We start from the raw sequence: 20,126 nt of genomic DNA on the forward strand, positions 1-20,126 counted from the left end.
GGAAAGGGGGGGTATTGGATGCTAGACAGTGCTGTCAGTGGCCAGCCAGGCTCACTGATGTCACTGGTTGTCAGGAGTTCAGCGGGACGCCAGCCAGAGCATCCTGCTCAGCTCCTGGCAACCAGTGAAATCAGTGAGCTGGGCGGAAAGCCACGCAGAGCGTCACAGATTGCTAAGATCTCTTAGCAAGCTGGGACGTTGTGGCCGCCCCCCAATGATATGCTGCCAGAGTTCTTCTTTAACACCAAGCAATCCATTGACCTCATCTAATCTGTACGTAGCTTTCGCTCATTGAAAGTTTCTGCCTGCACCAGAACGAAGCAGCACCAGGAAGCACCAAAAATCATTTCTCCAACATTTTAACATATTTTTTTTTCTTCTCAAAGCAGGAAAGAAATTGCTGCATATTACGCACTCTTTGTATTTCATTGTTTGGCCACATCAACAAAATTAGTATTTCTGTCTTTTTTTCCTGTTTCATGGTTTATGTTCAAATGAAATTTGGCTTCAAACAGCCACCATGGAAGATTATGGTTTCATGCAAGATTTATCTTCTTGATGGATTAACTGAAAACGGAAAAAATAATAAACACACTGCTAAGTACTCGAGGCTTAAAACCGCGATCATCTGTAATCAAATGCATACATGCGTAGTACGAATTACACATGACAGCATTATCCATTACAGGCTGGGGGCATTTGTATCATGGCCGTTAATGGAACGTAACCACAAGATCTGCCCTGACTCCTCCCCCTGTCAATCACAGCGCAGCTATTCCTTGAAAATCGACTGGATCTGCCTGGCAGTCCAAAGGATGGAGCATATAGGGGAGAAATCTATTGACCGGGATTTTGCTAGACCTGTCTAACTATCATTACATGCGAGTGCGGTAGGGAAGATTCATTGCTTGCGAAAGGCCTGGTTGAAAATTGTAGAGCTGCAGGCTAGTTCTATTGATTGGGCCGGGTAATAGACTTTCCAGGTAGGCCTGCAATCGGAGGGCTAAGGCATTTGCAATGCTTCAGCGGAGTACAGTATACCTGCAGAAAGCTTTTATGCAGAAAGTTAAATGTTCACAGATCAATGCAGTGTTAAGAATTAGGTCTGCTGGGCACTGCAGGTGCATATCAATTGACTGCTATGGGAGACTTCCTGCCTGCCAGCTCTCTGAAAGCACTGCATAATATAGGTATTGCTATGAGCTGTCACAGAGTCTGATGCTCCCTTGGAAGTCAGAAAAACCTTTAGCAGTAACAAATTCTGCCTTGAAGTAAAACTATAGACTTTTGATGTTGACTGTTATAGACTTTTTAAAGCAAAACCAAACCCCAGATATGAAAAAGAAACAAAAAACAAAAGCAAAACAGGGAGGTAGTGTTTTTCGGCAAAGGAGGCATAAAAAGACCACAAAAATCTTTTTCCCTTAGCAATTTTTTTATTTTCTGTGTATACTGTACGGCGCGCACAGTGCGGTCTACACTCTCCGCATATTCCTAGCATTTGTTAGATGCCTTGAACAGAGCCAGATGCTGGGGATGATCTAATGTCTTTATGCATGTACAGGAGTTACATCCTCACTGAATGCCCAATGGCCGAAGAGGATGTCAGGAGACCCGGAAAAAGCGGTGGAGTTGGTAGTGGCAGGAGAAGAAATCGGTAACTCAGATCCTGGAACGGTAAATGCTGGAGAAGAGCACTATCTTGAGGTAAGTTTCCTACAATGTGCAAGTATGCTGTGTATACTGTACATGTGCACTTGGTTTTGTTCCGAATCAAAATTCGAACTAATTTTCCGAAATTCGGACACATCCGAATTTCCCGAATCCCAATGCATCCGAATGTGTCTGAATCAGAATTTTAGTTTTTCGAATTTCGTTCAAAAACAAAACTGAATAGGACATGTGACTTTTCTGGCCAGACATGTGACTTTTCTAGCCAATCAGATGTGTTTTTCGGTTTAATGCATCCGAATGGGTCTGAACACGAATTTTCTTTACGGCAACATGGGAGCCATATACAGTATACAGATATAATATTAAAGCTGAGGCTCCTAGACCCGAATGGCATTCTGGAGCACCCGAATGCAATTCGGTAATTCGGATCCCGAACGCCATTTGGGTCTAGGGGATTCAGCTTAAGTATTAATATCTGTATATGATTTTCTGTGGTATTCGCAACAAGTATTTGTAAACTCATCCGAAACTAACAAACATTCGGCTTTCATCCGAACCCGAAACAAATTGAATTTTGGATCCGAATCCCGAAATAACGAAATATCCAAACCAAATGTTTCTGCAGCTTACAAGTCTAGTGTATACATGCAAATTAAGGCAAGAGTCCATCCACCCAGCTGACTGTAATCTTGTGTAATCTAAGTGGCCGTTGCAGTGTGAACAAGGCACATAGAAAACAATTGTTTTCTGTGTGCCCTGGTGGTAAAACTGCAGGCAACTTTGTGTGAACAAACCCTAAAGCAACCCACTGTTGAGGGGGTCGCAGCATCCACTTCTGCTGCGTTAGGTGAGAGGCTCCTCAGCCTCCTCCTAGCGCAGCAGTGTCAGTCAGCGGGAGGACAGCAGAGGCTATGAATATAAAAGTGCCGCTATACACACTCCCTGGCCGCTGAAGCGACATCTAGTGGCCGGGAAGTGTGTACAGCAGGGCTTTTCTATTCACAGCCGCTGTTGTCCTCCTGCCTCCCATACAATGTGAGCTCTGCAGGAGGCGGGCGTCTAAGCAGTACTGGGGCTGTGAAGGCTGCATAGAGACAGAGCAGGGAAGCAGGTAGCAATGGCTGGGGAGGGCTTGTATTCTTGTCAGTGTGCTCTATTTTTAGTCCCAAGTCCAGCGCCTTACTAATTCTGGAGTCCAGCGCTCCGTTGGGGGTCACCTCAACTTGGCAAATGTTACCAAGGGGTCCCGGCCCTAGAAAGGTTGAGGATCACTGCCCTAAATGTTACAATTAAATGCCATGCTGCTGTAACACACATCCTCTGCTGGATCAATGTACCAGCCATTAACACAGAGCAGCGAGGATTTACTAGGCTGCAAGAAAACATTTCTGTAAAATGGTATATCCAAAGCCATAAAACTAGGGGAGCAGGCAATGACAAGACTTATTCACTGCTGAATTTAGCATTTTGGTTTGGTTTATTGTATACTTATTTATAAATTTAAAACAATCTAATCTATACATGTAAAAGGTGTAAATCAGTCTTCATTTTGATAGATTATTTCCTTGTGTAGTTGGGGGTATGGTTTAGTTTATGTCAAAAAACATACACGTCAATACTTACCACCTGGCATGAGGGACCCGCAGCCCTTTTCTTTCAGTCTCTTTGGTGAAATATTATTATAGTTTTCTTCTACATATGTTTAAGATTCATTAAGACAGTGGCAAGTGTTGGCATGTACCGAGTACTTCCCCAGAGCCATGCCAGCTACTTTTTTTTACAAATCTTTTCTGACAGTAATAGCTGATAAGAGACAGAGCGACCCCGATGATAAATACAAAAGACTCCATCGAAGAGTACAAAAATAATTAGTCATCACTCAAGGCGGTCGCTTAAGGGACTGCTTGCCTTATTAGCATTATCTTCACACAGGACTGTTTGTTTAATGTCTCGGTGCTTCAAGTTGCTGCAAGCTCCTACCTTGTGTTTTACTGCGTGATGTCATTCCACAAGCTCAACAATAAAGCTTTGTTGAAAAAAAAACGCAGTTAAATGCCTGGCTCATAAAACGTGTCACCTCTCCTCTTGCCTAGCCAAATAGTTACAGCGATCCGATCTGACAATTGTAAAGTTTAAAGTGTTGCAGTAAATGTTTGGCTCTAGGGAGATGTGCTAAACTGTTCCTGTTGTATACACCAGCAAGGGATTTAGTGGCAATATTTAACAGGGGAGAACCTGCAAAGGGCAAAATGCCCTTAAGGCCAATCTTTCTCTAAATACAGAAAGTGTGGAGACCCGTTTCATCATATATGGTCCTGGTTTGGAATGGTTGTTCCGAAGCAGTCTATGCGTCCAACCATCATACTCCATTCTACACTCTGAACAAAAGACGACATACACAATAGTTTGAGAAGGATGGGACAAATATCCCCTGTTACCATATACGCCACCATTTTGGTTTTCTTATGTAGATGACAAAAGTGCTTTTCACTCACCTTATAGTTCTAGCCGACCTGTGACAATGAGTCTGTCACAGGTCGGCTCAGTAGATCGGGAGGTGAGCGAACACATACCAGGTTCGCTCGCCTCTCGATCCTGTCACGGCTCTCTGCCGTGACAGGGGGAAGGGCTGAATTCCCCTCTCCCCGCTCCGATCTGCCAGCGCTGACTGGCGGAACGGACGGGGGAGGGGGCGGGTATAGCTGGCTCTGCCTCTAGATAGGCAGAGCCAGCTGTCACTCACGCAGCTGGGCGGACCCCGTCATCTAAGTCGGGATCCGCTCCGGCTGCGGCGTCTCAGTATACCGCGAGCTGTAGCTCGCGGTATACTTGGGCTTAGGGTACCCGGAGGACGCTAGTTTGTGTCCTCCCATTAGCTCGCTACAGCTCGCGGTATACTTGGGCTTAGGGTACCCGGAGGACGCTAGTTTGTGTCCTCCCATTAGCCTAAGGAGAACTATGGGGAAAAACACTGACCCCATAGTTCTCCTTTAATACCACTTCTAAAAGATCCCAGCAACGTAAGCCAAGTGGCTGAAACCCTAGTTGGCCTAACTTTCTCAAAGTAACTGGGAGTCAGCAATAATCATAAGGTGGACGTCTAGTGACAACCCCTCCAAATTACTTTTATGGGAGTCAGATACAAAAATGTAGGCAAAATCTCCCAAATGGAGGTCATAGAAATAAAAATCTGCCAAAATTGTAGCTGTCTTTTTCCTGCTCGTCACCTTTGCCTGTTTTATTTTAGCTCTTCCTCTTTTGCCTTGCCCTAGGCTTTAACACTATTGTGTTGCATTTATTATATAGTCTAATGGCCATCTTTTCACTGAATCTCTGAAAGTCATCATTGAGCTAATAAGATTTACCCCTCGGTAGTCATCTTTTGCTTAACAGATGCTATCTTTTCATGGGATCAATCAATATTTGTAAGACTGCTGCTTCTAATTTCATTAGGAGCCACTAGCATTAGTGAAGAACAGGTTGCAGAACCATAAAGCAGGGTACAAAATGGCCACCACCAGTGAGCACAGGTACTGTACAGCCACTACCTTAGCAATGAGTAAAAATCAGATGTTAAAATACGATCTAAAGTATCTTGTTACATGTTTTATTTGTTACGACTGCCTAAGTATACTGTCTCGAGCCACAGCGGGAATGCCATGTGTGCTATTAGAACAACAATGGCTCTCCCCATGGAATGCATAATATAAAAGTGTTAAGAGAGGACACTGAAAACATTCAGCAATCACAGTGAAATGAGAAGTCATTAATACCAGTATGTACCACCCCAATGTCATCTTCATCTTGCCTTTAAAAGCTCACAGAATCAAAATGTATAGTAGTGAGAGAAGCTAGGTTTAATGTCTGGCAATCATACATAAATGCTCCATGAGATGCCTTTGCTGTCCTTGATTAACAGGGTGGATACCCAGAGATGGATTCAGATCATGATGGATAGAGTGCATTGTAAATTTGGCTTAGGAAAACCTTGCATTCCTCAGGAAAACATTTAGTTAACAGAGAGTCAGATCATTCATAAGGCAACTTAATCAAGAGCCTGGGACCTGGTGGATGTCCAGGGGGCCCAGCTACAACCTTTATGCCTTTAGACCAGGGGATAGCACGATTGGTCAAAGCGGTTCACTTGCCAATCACTTCACAAGGGAGGATATACTTGAAGATTTGGTTTCTGATGTGGGTCATGCCAGTACAGGCAATGCAAAAATGGTGGCTTCTCTTATCCTTATCCATATAATTCAAAATGATGGGGCAACTTGCCTAGAGCTATATCTCTCCTTATTCATCTCTGAGGCAACAATAAGTCAAATCAAAATCTGAATTGGCTAGCTCAGCCTTTTGCTCCAAACGTCTCAGTATAGGGTTCTAACCAGGCACAATACCAGAGGAAACAATTTGTGCAGCACTGAAAGCACTATAATTGTAATTTTAAAGTAGTTTTATAGATTATGCATTTTTAAACTGAGGTTTTATATTATTTATACAATATTTTTGTTTTACAAAAAACATTAGCACAGTGTGCATCCAGGACAAATGTAGTTCTTAATTTGAGTACTTAGATGCCTTCTGCAACTTTGCTTTTGCACCCTGTAGGCCCATAGACTCATTGATTCCCAACAACTTACAGCGGCAGAAATCCATTACAGCCTATGAGGCTGCAGGGCACATGCGGCAAGCTGAGGAGGATGTCTATAGAAGGAGGACGTGCTCGCCCTTCTATACTAACCCAATCACTGATTTACTGGCCAGCTTGCAGAATAAAGTGACACTAAAATCAGGAGTTGAATCTTACAAATGCATTAAAGTACCTTAATTATTAAAGGAGAACTATGGGGTTAGGGCTTTTCCCCATAGTTCTCCTTAGGGTAACGGGAGGACACAAACTAGCCTCCTCCCGTCACCCTAAGCTCAGTATACTGAGACGCCGCAGCTGAAGCGGATCCCGACATTTATGTCTGGATCCGCCCAGCTGCGTGAGTGACAGCTGGCTCTGCCTATCTAGAGGCAGAGCCAGCTGTACCCGCCCCCTCCCCCGTCCGTTCCGCCAATCAGCACTGGAGGATCAGAGCGTGGAGGGGGGAATCCAGCCACTCCCCTGTCACGGCAGAGGGCTGTGACAGGATCGAGAAGTGAGCAAATGCCGGTATGTGTTCGCTCACCTCCCGATCTACTGAGCCGACCTGTGACAGTCTCATTGTCACAGGTCGGCTAGAACTATGAGATGAGTGAAACGCATCTCCTTTAACAAAAATGTATCCTACTTGTGTATCACTTGGCTGTAGGTCCTCAAATCATCTCTGAATTGGTGCGGACACTGTCCTTCCTTCTGGAGGCTGGCTACTTTTTTTCCCCATAGTGTCTGTGTCTGTGCTGTAAAGTAGCCACAGCTCTATGCTCACCCTCGTGATGGACTACAATGTCAATACAAATTCATAAACAAAACGTGATATTGTAGGCCATCACGGGAGCGAGCTTGGAGCGGTGGCTGTTTTGCAACACACACAGAAACCATAGGGAACAAAAGTTGCCACCCTCCAGTGTCAGCACCTATTCAGAGATGATTTGAGGTTTTATAGGCGAGTTATTCACAAATAAGATCAATTTTTCTTAATATTTAGGAAACCAGAATTCATTTTTAAGATTTAACTCTTGAGTTTACTGTCACTTTAAAAACCGCAAGGAGGGAAACATTTTCTAATTAAGCACTCATTTTTTTGTGTTGCCTTTGCTTGACTGGGCTCTTGAGTTTCTAAAGACTTTAAGTTTTGTTTTTTATAATTAGTCCGAATTGTTCTTGGGCTTAGAAAGCATGTTAATTTACAGAAAACTGAATCTGAAGTCAAGGCAATCTGGCTCAGCAAATCCTGATGATTAGAAAAGATGAAAGAGTGCAAAGGATTCTGGGACCACTCATAAAAAGCCAAAAGATGGCCTACTCTACCACAGAATTCCTCCCAGAATCCCTTCTTGCTCTTCAGAGATTTGTTAAGCCCTGACGCACAATGCAGCACTCGTGTTTTCAGGTCAAGACAAACATTTCGACTTATATCTGCAATGCTGCCTTGAATAATTAATACAAATATTAAAATAGAGCTGAAGTAATCATATTTACCGTAAACAGCAAGAACAAATGGCAAAGCGTTACCGCCCGCAACGATTTAGCAAGGGATACATTTGCTGAGGCACAGTATAAATTCTTCTGCATTAACCCACTGACCTGAGTGAAATTAATTTCTCGGTTTGTAACACATATGTAGACGCTCCCCTTTTTTTTCTATACCTCTTGTATGGCTTTGTCTTGGCTTTCATGTAAAATTTTCCCTTTCGTATCTTTTAGAATGGTTGTCAGTGGAATAGTCGGAGGTGACAATCCAAATTCTGCTTCTCTGTAGTTCGGGAACTTGGGCTAATTACTGCATCTGAGAGATGGATGGCACTTATTACATGTGTAAATTTTTACGACATGCTTACCGACTGTATAAATCAAATTGAGGCAAGAGGAGCGGTAATAAAATGCCTCTGATAACAGAATTTGTCTGAGCTATGGTGTGTATAAATTCTGCATATTTATCTGTTCATTCATTACCCTAATTAACCCTTTTTAATACGGCAAGCAAGGAAAAAAAATTGCAAGACAGTTGAGCTACAGACCCGGTGCATAAAGATTGTCCCCTTGCTTACAACCACATTCATAAATCCATTTCTCTACAAATGCCAGCAAGAAATAAACTGGCCGCTATGGCCAACCCTGTTTTATTTTCCTTTGCTCCTGTGTTACATATAAAAGAGTTCTATTTCAGGTGTAAAATCTGAAAAATATATGTTTAAACCTTCTTTGCATGAACTAATCGAGACCAGTATATCTTCGAATAAACTAGAATACTAGTGTAGCGATAACTCCCCGCAGGGAGTTGCTGTTTGCCCGGTCCACATCTAATCGGTCTAGGGGTTGATTTCCAGCTGCGCCCATTAGCACTAACCGCCCTCTTCTGGTGCCCATAAATTGATGTCCACTACAGTAGTATGATGCTAATTAAACAGTTTATTGAACATCTTCTGTGGAAGAGAGGGTATAGGGGTTCTAGGTGTCTAGGGGTAACCATCAGAGCTCCAGACTCACCGGACCTTGTAAGAGTAGCAATGCAGCTCCACAATCCAGGAAAGAAACACCGACCTGCAATGAAGTCCACATAGATCAAGGGCACTTCAAGAGCCGGCACTGGTCCTGGTTCTATTCCTCTTTCCATCTCTCAGGCCTCCTCCATGTTGGAGGCCTCAGGGAAACCTCTTCCCTCACTTCAGCCTATGTCCACCCCCTGGCCTCGACCTAGCCTGGGGGGCAGGCTGAACAGGACCCAGCCCTAATCCATGAGAGAGAGAGAGCACATGGCAGCACCCACCCATATATGTACACTCTCCCAGCAAGCACCACTGACTGTAAGAAGCCCAGTGATTGGCTGCTGTACTGTACACATATTATAGTGTCCACCATTGGCTGTCCCACAATATGACAGAGTCACACTCCGCCCAGGGGGCTACAGGCAAGGCTAGACACCTGGGACTAACCATGTAATCGCCACTACAAATCCAGCCAGGCTGTCTACAGCCCTGGCCATCACTAAATGCATAGTAGTCACATCACAAAAGGTGATGGGCGCTACACTAGAATACTTATAAACTACAAACTATTACATTTCCACTCTTTATGTGTTGTGCTGAGTTAGCTTATATAAGAAGAAAGTGCCAAAAATGTTTCTTGTTTGTAAAAAAATGCTTCCTGTATAAACCATATCAACTTCAGCGGATAAGACTGTTTACTTGAAATAATCTTGGTCATAGTTCCTGTTTATGTAGACAGTTTATTCCTAACAAATTTAGTTATGTGTCAGCACATTAGTTCATATTTAAGTTTTTGAAAATAATGATGAAATATGGCTTTCAAAGATGTTCTTGGTTCTGCTCCACATATGTAAGCAACGTTATCCCAAAAAGAAATAATTTTGTTTTGAGGCAAGTTAAATGCATGTTTAGTCAACTTCCAGGTTTTCAAGAGGCCCTGGTGACATAGCCAGGGCCTCACAGCTGGCCCTTGGGAAGGCTACGTCACCAGTGCCCTCCAGGGACATCTTGTAGGTAGAACTCCAAGTTCTACGTAGAAAAAAAAAAGAATAAATGGACTTTCTTTCCAAAATCACACAAGTTATAAATACTTATAATTTTGTCAACAAATACATTTATTCTTTTTTTTCTACACAGATCTCAAGCTGACATCATCGGTGGGCTGGCAGCAGAAAAGAGGAAGAGCAAGCCAGCCAACGAGGACATCTACAAGCCAAGATGGTGGTATGGGTCTTGAGGAGGAGAAGAAGAGGCACATTAGAATGTGGCTAAATACAGACAAAGGTGGCAAGTAATGTTCATAGTTTATTTTCTAATTTTTTTAGATAAACAATGTTGTGGTGTTCGGTAATGGTGGCAGCTTAAAATGAAAGGGGAGATGGGAAGGTCCACTTTCATACACAAAAGCTGAATTGTTAAACCCATCTATACTTTTTCTACTATTTTCCTTTATACGGATCTTATAAAACATCACTTGCAATAATTTAGAGGTTGGATAAAAGGTTTAGGCCCGTTTCACATGGGCGGTCCGAACGGTTGGCCTGTCAATTTTTCTACTGGACCCGATCGGATGCCCAATGTAAGTCTATAGACAGCCAGGTCTAAATGGACAGGCGTCCATTTACATCTGGCTACCCTCGACTCCGGCCAGGTCCGGAAAAACAAAACGGAACAGTGTTCTGTTTCGATGGAACTGGTCCTGGGTAAACGATTAGTTTACATCTGATTCCCCAAAGACCGACATAGGGTCTGTTCATTCCAGTTTTTTCCTCCATCACTAGATGAAGGAAAAAGCTGGACAGACACAAATGTAACAGTGGTGACAGGAGGGGACTCGTGCATGGATACCTTTCTGATCAGCCCGTGTGAAAGGGGCCTTAGTCCAGTATAACACTTTTGTTAAAGCAGACATTCTTCTAGCAATCTATACATCAGACCAAAAAGAGAGACAACTGAGAAGCTGGAATTTGGTTCCAAAAGAGAGAGAGTCGCACTGACTAAAGGACAGTTGGGAGGCGCGTAACAGGGATATACTTAAAGTAGATGTACACTGTCCTATGAAAGATATTTAAAGCAATGTGTATTATTTTAAAAAAATGAAGTAAAACAATATAATTGTTTTCACATTGTTTTGTTTAATCTTCTGTTGCATTTTACACTGTTGGCTTTTTGCAACCTCTTGGCAGCTACTTCTTTTACATATATGCACTCCAATGATGGCTTTATGGCATTTCTCAGATCAGGGGTCCTGATGACGACAACAGCAGCCCGTGCCAACATAACCACTTCAAACAACCACTTGTATTTTCCAGTCACTACATTTTTGGTTGTTGCTAGACTTGAGCACTGCCACTTGGGAGGAGATCACATGCTCCCCCATACCTGGTGAGGCAGCAGTGGAGGTTGAGGACTTGACTATGCTTTCCAATTTGGATGCATGGAACACAAGACCTGGAGCTGAGATGCCAGTCAGAGTCTAGCAGAAATCCACAAAAGGAGCGGCAGGGAATCAATGTGTCAGGGAGCCCCTCTAAGCAAGTATTGTTATTTTGTCCTACGTGAACAAAATAAAAGTGTCTCTAACTCTGTGCAACCACCCCAAAGATTTGTTTTATTGCTATTTCTTACAGCTTCTTTTCCAGACAGAGAAATTGTGATGGATGACAAAGCTAAACAAAATATTTACCAAGGAATGGATTTCTGTGGCCTAACCTTTACTTAAGTCCTGAATACGAGACATAAAAATTTAATGAGGGTGAATGCGCTAGTATGTATTTGTGAACCTATGCTAACCCTAGACAGCACTTAACAAAAATGCCAGCTAAGCACCCTACAATACACACAACTAAGCAATTGTTCACCACGAAGCAAGATGCAAAACATTTTAATTTTTTTTTTAAACATTTATTATTGTGAACTTTTCCATTCCCGAAGTGTGCAAACATAGTGGCACCTACAATATCCACAACATCAGCAGTTTGGAATCCATTCCTTCTTTTCCAGCCTGGATAGACTAGAACACACTAAAGGTGCCCATAAACCTGCCGATTATCGTACGATAATCGCGGGTGATCCAGCGATCGTACAGTAAATCGGCAGGTGTATGGGCAGCGTGCGACCGCATCTACTGTACGGTCGCACAACTTTCGTCTTCCTAGTACGCTGGAAAACCCGCCGAAAATAGTACTATTTTTGGCGGGTTGGTAGCGTGCTCGGAAGACGAAAGCCGCATGGGCCGGTGTGCGCAACCACACACTGCCCGCTCAACATTGAACTCATCGGAAAGCCCTCCCCTCAGCGGGGAGGGCTTACGATGATCGCAAGTATGATCTGCCTGTCCAAGATGGGCAGGTCGTACGAAATTTTAATGACCTTACAACCATCGCATGACGAAAGTCGTGCGATGGTTGTAAGGTGTATGGGCAGCTTTACATTGATATGCAAATTTAGACTACTTCTGAAAAGTCAGTAGCTATACCCTCATCTCCATATCTAACCACTCCTCCCAAATGTGTACATTGAACAATGACACATGACTGTCATATGAAGGGCAGAGGTGTCTGAGATGTGGGCTGTGATTGACAGCCAGGCTTTACCTTCTCTGTGCTGTGCAAGAGGCAAGATGGTGTCACCCAGCAAAGGAATAACTGGGTCTCGGGGGACAGCAGAGTTTTATTCACTGATTAAGCAGAAAAGTCAGTTGTTAATAAGCTCCATAGTTCATATTTGTCAGCAGGTTCTGCACACATGAGAAAAAGAAAGGGTTGCTTTAAGAGTTTTTAGACCAAATCTGAAGCATCCAAAGGCACTCCCAGATGAGGTTAATACCCTATTATATGAAACATTTAATGACCCATTTACACCAAGCTTATAATTAGGGTATGGTGTTCTTGCATACGATCTTGTGCATTAAGGCTCATTGCATTAGGCAGCCCATTCATTTTAAATGTACCACAGTATGACTTTATGCATTTAAAATGGGACCTGCACTAATTATTTTACAATCCAGCGCATTTTTTATGTACATTAGCAAGCAATTAAGAATGAATTGCAAAACTGCAAAAACCAAATACAGTTTAAAAGTGTTTTGCTGCCGGAACTGCATTGTGAACAGGCACTATAAGTATTACAAAGGAACTTGAGCAATACGATAAGCCCCATCACATATGTTTGAATTTGAATGTTTGAATTTGATATTACAGTTTGTATTCTGTCTGTATGTAATTTTGCTGCTGTCAGGGCCAGATGTATACCTTCTGGCCCTCTAGGCCAACTATCATGTATTGCCTGCCTTCTATCCCAACATGTTAAGGGTTGGGGGGTGCAAAGGCTTAAAGGGGAAGACAACCCACCCTGTGTCTGTGTTCCCAGAGCCAATGACTAGGAGAGTAAGGCAAATCTGGCCCAGGCTACCACCCTTCTATCACTACTTAAAGTATCCATTCTGCCCAAAGAAAAGAATACACAGTTATGTTTTTGCCACTTGGGGGCAGAAGACATAGTAATAGATTGCGTGTGCCTTTATTTTGAATGGAACAATTCAGTCCATGTAGTATGTATATCTAAATGGATTAAACTGGAAAATGTGTAAATCCTGAGTGAAAATGCAATCTGGAAAAATGTGTGAATCTTCGAGAAAAGCTGTGTGCATTTAGAATTGGAACCCTGTGTATGCGCACTATGGGCGTGGTTCTCCCACGTGCGAAGGCGTAACAAATTTGTACAAAACAGATTTTGGACAAATGCACCATTAAGTTGGGATTTGGGATTCTTTAATTTTACTTCCACCAAAAATGTCTTTAGCTATTGACAACTGTTCCATTACAAAGGGCAACATCTGAAAATATTCTGATTAGGCACATCGAGTACTTTATATGTCTGTATACCTCTTTTCCGAGTATTGTTTGCATTTTATCTACCCTCTAAGGGTATGCCCTTGCTGTGACCTCTAAATCAATTACGGTACCCTGTAAATAAACTAACATTAATCACCCTAACTAGCCTTTAATTATATCTTTGGTAACCAATATGTACTCTTTACAGAACTGCAATGTATTGGAGTTCCTGTTAGTAGAACCAAAAAATAAGAAGGTAATTTACAGAACAGCAGACCTCTTGTATAAATGCTGGAGGAAAGCCAATAGACCAATGTTTCTCTTTTATTTAAAGTACACCTGCCATGAGAGAAATATAGGGGCTGCCATGGCTGATATCCTCCTGTAAATGCTGTTATCATAGCCCCAGAACAAGCAAATAACATATGAGTTGGAAAAGGGATTTTTTTTTTGCTCCAGACTAGTGACCCAGCAAGTACTTAAGCCATATCATTAGCAAAATGGCCAGGCAATTAGCAATTTCAGAAGGAGAGGTCAATGGCAGCCCACATATTTATCCTATGACAGGTTTCCTTTAAAACCTTGCACTGGAAAAACAACAGCTGTGAAATCACAGATGGTATTAGCCCTGCAGACACTATACAGTGCAAATATGTATAATGTGCAGTAATCTATAGTAACCAATCAGGTTTGAGATTCTTAGTCTGTAAAGCCTGCCAGCAAGGCTCGAATTTCAGACCAATTCTGCCTAATTGGCCGAAACTCGAGCAGTGGACAGCCCTGTCTGCACCACCTGGTTCCACAAAAAATGGATTCCAAAAGTCGCTGTTCGGGTATTTGAGCAGCCACCGCTGCCGATGGCTATCTGAATACAATAGCAGGTGTTCTATCAAAAGTTGTGACTGCATTAGAATGTGTGACCGGTGGCATGGTCACACATTTTAACATAATCCCGCCCAGTTTTTCGGCGGTGGAATGGGTGACCGGTCACGTGGTTACACATTTTAACGTAATCACGCCCACTTTTTCAACGGTGGACTATGGGACCGGCAAAAGGTGAAGAATTCCAACGTTTTTGTTCAGCTGTTCCAGGGCAGATCAGCATCGCAGATGGTATGTGCAGGAGAACCGATCTGCCCTGGAACAGCTGATTGGTCCTGAAATGTGACTCTGTGACTGCGATCTCACATTACACAAAGTCGTATACAAGTGACATTTCAGGAACAATCAGCTGTTCCAGGGCAGATTGGTTCTCCTGCACATACCATCTGCGATGCCAATCTGCCCTGGAACAGCTGAAAAAACTTTGGAATTCTTCACCTTTTGCCAGTCACATATTCCACTGCCGAAAAAGTGGGTGTGATTACGTTAAAATCTGTGACCAAGTGACCAGTCACACATTCCAACCCAGTCACAATCTTTGATAGAACACAAGCAGCACAGTTCTCCATCCTGTTTATGGAAAATCGAATGATGGGGGAATTAAGTGACTGAACAAAAGAAATCTACACGCGTATGCCTAGGCCATGGGCTGCTGCTCATCATTGATCTATACGGATACCTTTCGTCTGACCAATCACTATTAGCAAATGCGTTTAGCAGGATAATAAAGAAAATGTTTTGCACCTAGAATATATTAAAGCACTTCTCTATAAAATATTTAGGTTCTTTAGGGCTTATACCCACAAGCACTACATGCCAAGCATTTAAACCAAGGGGACGCAATGCTTTTCAATGGACATGGGGCATCAGATGCCATCTAGACCCTGCAAACAGCAGGATTGTGTGATTCAGCTCTAAGCAATGTAATGTGTCTCAGTATACCCATGGCCCTAGCTTCAGGGCCTTAAGCTTGAAAGAAGTGTACGGTGTAAACATTTCTGTCCTCAGCTCCCTAATTTCCATGGCAGAGGCCTATGTGAAGTCTTAGCAGTGTTAAGACTGAGAGCTTATTATTATTGCTTTGGGAAGTGATGGCATAGAAACTTAGAATTAAATATGTATTTATAGTAGGGACTCCTCTAAACACAGCTGTCAGATTAGGACTCAAACATGACTCAGCCATCGACTTTTCCATGGTAGCTAATGAGCTGAAGGGTGCAAATCACAGAAGAGCCTCACTTTATCAGAGGAAGCTGTGTAACTCTTTCCTGTTGAACCTGTTAAACCAATCAATTCATAACCAGTGTATATTTAGAATGTGTTTGGAAGCACAGTTGAGGCCCTCATGAGAATTAATTGTAGCCTCAGAAAAAGGAGTCTTCAGATTACAGTACCGCTGTATATGTAAAGCATGGTTCACACAGCCAGAACCAAGGGCTTCCAAAACAGAGAAGAAGGAATCAGAATTCCATCAATGCAAAAAAAAAAGTAAATGTATAAACAGCTACATTGCCATGCTGTCCGTTCATTTATTTCCAATGTATCAGTGATTTGGGAAATGTCTCAGCGCTCATCAGGTTATCACAAGCTTCCATTCCTCCAGGAGCACGGAGTTGATTACTTGGCTGTCTGTTTGGAAGCATGTCCTCAGAGCTGACAGGTCTGAATGCCGAATTCTGCGGCCGCAGTAAATTACGTATCTCAATAGTTCATGGTACACGGGAGAGATCTCAAACAGGGTTCAGCGAGAACCAGACAGGCGTACAATATGGAGGCTTGAGGTGTCAACCGGTGAGCAACCGGTACATTTAAAAATGGTGATGCTGCCAGTACAACCTCAATATTTGTTTTCACACAGGAACAGAACACTTTACAATCTTGCAACAATAAACAGTGTACTTATTATTACTCATTTGTAATAATATTATCATCTAAACTGCTGATCATAGATCCAAACCACTATGGACCTAGGTGGCAGTAAAGCAATGGGCCCCAACATTACGGGGTATGACAGTAACCTTTCACGGTGGGGATTCACAACAGGGAGGCTTATCTGCTTAGAGTTTTAAATTTCTCACAATGTTTATATACATTTTGTGTTGCTCATTCCTATAATCCAGAAATTTAGGCTAGCCCTTAAATATGTGTACGCACATCAACGCCATTGAGGACAGACACTGATGTGAATGTTGTCTGTACAATGTAAAAAAAACACTGCAGTTTTCTGATATATTAAAAAAAAAAAAATACTTGCTTGTGATGAAACTTTCGCAATCCCTAATTAAAATATAGTCCATTACCACAGCACATGGAATAGGAGATAAGGCCGTCTTCACAAATTCATTTAAATATTATTCCCAGCCCGTCACTCAAGCCTCATATTCTTACATAGGAACATGATAATTGGACCACTGGTCTTCAGTATAAAAGGGGTATGACCTCATCAAATCCTTTAAAATGCAAGCCTTAAAATATAATGCTAAGTAAGAAAACATGTAAATGACAAAAGGAGGGGCTGAAGAGAGAGACTGCTGGGAATTTGGTGTTGTCATCATTCGGGGAAAAGCACTCTCGCCCCTCGGTACAAAACATGCAGGATCTGCCCCAAAGCCAAAATTTTAATTCAATTTCGTAGATCGATCAGCTAACAGCTGAAATGGTAAAGGAATAAGCCACCAAACAGTTTAATTTTTGCAGGTAAGTCGATTCACTCACATGTCTCTGATCTCACTCAGGAACATCTAAACTAAGATGCCTGCACTAAGTTCCCAGCTCCACCCACCCATGGCAGCAATAACAGGAAGGTCATACTGCTGAATTTTCCATTGGACATGAAATACCACTTGGATGGGAAAACCATGCCGCTGAAATCCCACAGCAACTTAAGCAGCTAAAGGTTCTTTCAACCCATTGGCCTCTACTCCTAAATGAGATATCAGCTTTAGTTGACATTATCCTTCAAGACCTACACACATCAAATGATGACTATAGTTTCACCAAGAACCTCATACATAAGGGTTTTCATGTTTCTACTGCTATAGGACATATATCACATATATCCCTCAGGACTCGACAGAATCTGTTTCACGTAGAATGTCATGACAGTATATTCCCAACCAGAATACACCTGACAGATATCTCCTTCTTCTGTCACTATCTATCACAACAATGACGATACAACAATGGGGGGTTATTAGAGATTAAGACGTTCAGTGACAACAGAGCTCCCTTTAAAACTCAGCAGCTTCTGAAATGCACCAGCATTGATATAGGCAAAACACTGCATCCATTAGATAAATGAGTATTAACAAGCAAAGCTCCTAAATCAAACTAGGTTCTGCTCCTGTAATATTGACCCGAGAGCTTCTTGCATAGCCTGAATCACAGGTCCATTGAGATCTTAAACACCCAAAAAGGTTGAACTGCTTTGTAGTGTACATGATATATAACCTTCACTGAAAAGTCATTACTTATTAAATATGTTTTTACTTTGTTATAAGAACTCTTTAAAAGACTCATCGCAAAGTGCCGACCCCAAGACCTAGTATTTTGTACAGTCTGAAAACTGGTGCACAGCTATATTAGGGTGGTTGCCTCTGAAAGCCAGTCAGGTTCCATCTTTCATTCTCTAGCCAGTGGAATCTGCGTAGATCAGCACCGATTCCATACAGATTTACATGGAAATCTGTATGGAATCGGTTTTTGGCCTTTTTTGAAAAAATGCTCAGGGAGCATTTTCGGGCAGCATGCAGAGCCTCGCGAGCGCATGAACAGTCCACATATGAATGTATGGGATCGTTCATGTTGGCGGTTCAGTGTGGAGAAATCCAACCGATTCAACCGCCTTGGTGTGAATGGGGCCTTAAATTGTTATGAATATGGTAATATATGGTATTAGAGTCAGCAAAGTCCTGTTGACATAATAGCCAGCTTACAACAATAAGCTGTGTTTTCGCAGAACAGTGTATACAATACAGTCATCCCAACCTGCAAAAACGAATTTCAGGGAGGTGCCCTCTCCTCCCGCAGGGGGGGGGGGGGGGGGGGGGGCGAGGAACACAAAAATCGGGTTGCTATGGGCAACAGTTCCACTTTTCTTGTATTGCTTATTTTATATCAGCCCCGCAGGATTGCCAATTCACTGTTCAAATATTGTTGTAGCCAAGTAAATATTATTGCTCAGCAAAAGGTCTTCTACGTGATATTATTATTCTATTTGTCAATAAAAAAGAGAACGTTCTGGCTGAGATCTGTGTTTGCCTAAAACATATTTTACTCTTAACTCAAAGCACAATGCACGAGCTGCAATAGCCCACAGTCACCATTAATCATTGTTCCTTGTCAGGACATATATAATATTATAGGCACTGAAATCGTTCAGCTCAGGTCATATCTTAGTGGATTGTATTCAGATCAGTAAAGGGTAACGTGTGATTGGTTACTTTAGGTTACTGCACTTGGCCCATCGCTCATTTTCAATGTCCTTTTAATAAACCTTCTCCGTATAGATCTCTTACGTACGAGCTGCCCCTGTTAACAAGCTGAAAAATAAAAAGGAACTCCCACCATCCTTTCGATGGAATGTGGCATTAGGAACACAAGCGCTCCCACCATGCACAGAAAAATGAATGTTGACAATAGACTTTCTGTTAATCTGGCCCGCTAATTATCCTGGCACGAGTCCCATATAGAGCATTTCAAATATTTTCTATGTCCATGCCTGCTGCAGAGTTGTGAGACTCCGAATCCCCCGTCTTTTGCCTTTTCCATAAATTACAGGCACAAACAAATTGTTATGAGTCCCACCAAAGGGAGAGAAAGGCAGGAAAAGGAAAATGCAAGGACAAATTAGTTCAGCTGGCTTTCGTTGGCTTGTTACGAGTTCCTTGCGGCTGATGGTGCAAGGGTTAACGCTCTGGACTTCATGGAAGGGGTGGCTTACAAATGAACGGAGGTAAAAATGATTAATCTTGGCATGAACAGGGGTCGGTAGCTGCAGTGGGACTACAAAAGCCAGCAATGCTTGCCGAGTCATTGCTAAAACAGTCAAGACTCAACTGGACTGTCCATCAGCTGGGGTTCAATCACAAATGGCAGCATAACCTGCCCAGGTTTGGTGAAAACAATACAAGCCCATTCGTTACTCAGTATCTACAGTGGAACTACAAATCCCAGGAGGACTCTCTTGTTTTTTCATGACTCATCATTTAGTAAAAATGATCAAGGCTGCAGAGGAAGAACTGTCAACATATCTGGCACATTAGGAGAAGATGATCTTAAGTGATCATTCGTCAACCGACAATCATGGAACTACAAATCCCATCATGACTTGGCAGGCTTTGGAAAAAAATAATCAAAGGCTGGTCGTGTGATGCGCAGCAAGTGCAGTGGAACTACAAAACCCATCATGCCTTGGCACACTGGGTTCTGTAGCTACCAAGCTCCATCCTGCCTTTTATCTAAGGGGTAACCAACATTAACGCTGTTGTATCATAGCTCCATTACCATCTCTCTGCAAAGTACAGGTGGCAGTTTGGTCTCTATACCAGAAGAGGGTGTGTTTGCATATATTAACAGGACTGCTAGAGCACCTACACC

At 42.5% G+C, this 20,126-nt stretch overlaps 1 protein-coding gene across 2 annotated transcripts in view; it reads right to left on the reverse strand.

The window, feature by feature from the left end:
- Positions 1–20,126, reverse strand: part of CADM3 (cell adhesion molecule 3) — a 378,944-nt gene that overhangs the window by 357,729 nt on the left and 1,089 nt on the right. The window lies entirely within an intron of this gene.

This window comes from Nanorana parkeri, unplaced genomic scaffold, assembly GCF_000935625.1.
Source record: "Nanorana parkeri isolate BGI_ZX_2015 unplaced genomic scaffold, ASM93562v1 scaffold202, whole genome shotgun sequence".
NCBI lineage: Eukaryota > Metazoa > Chordata > Amphibia > Anura > Dicroglossidae > Nanorana > Nanorana parkeri.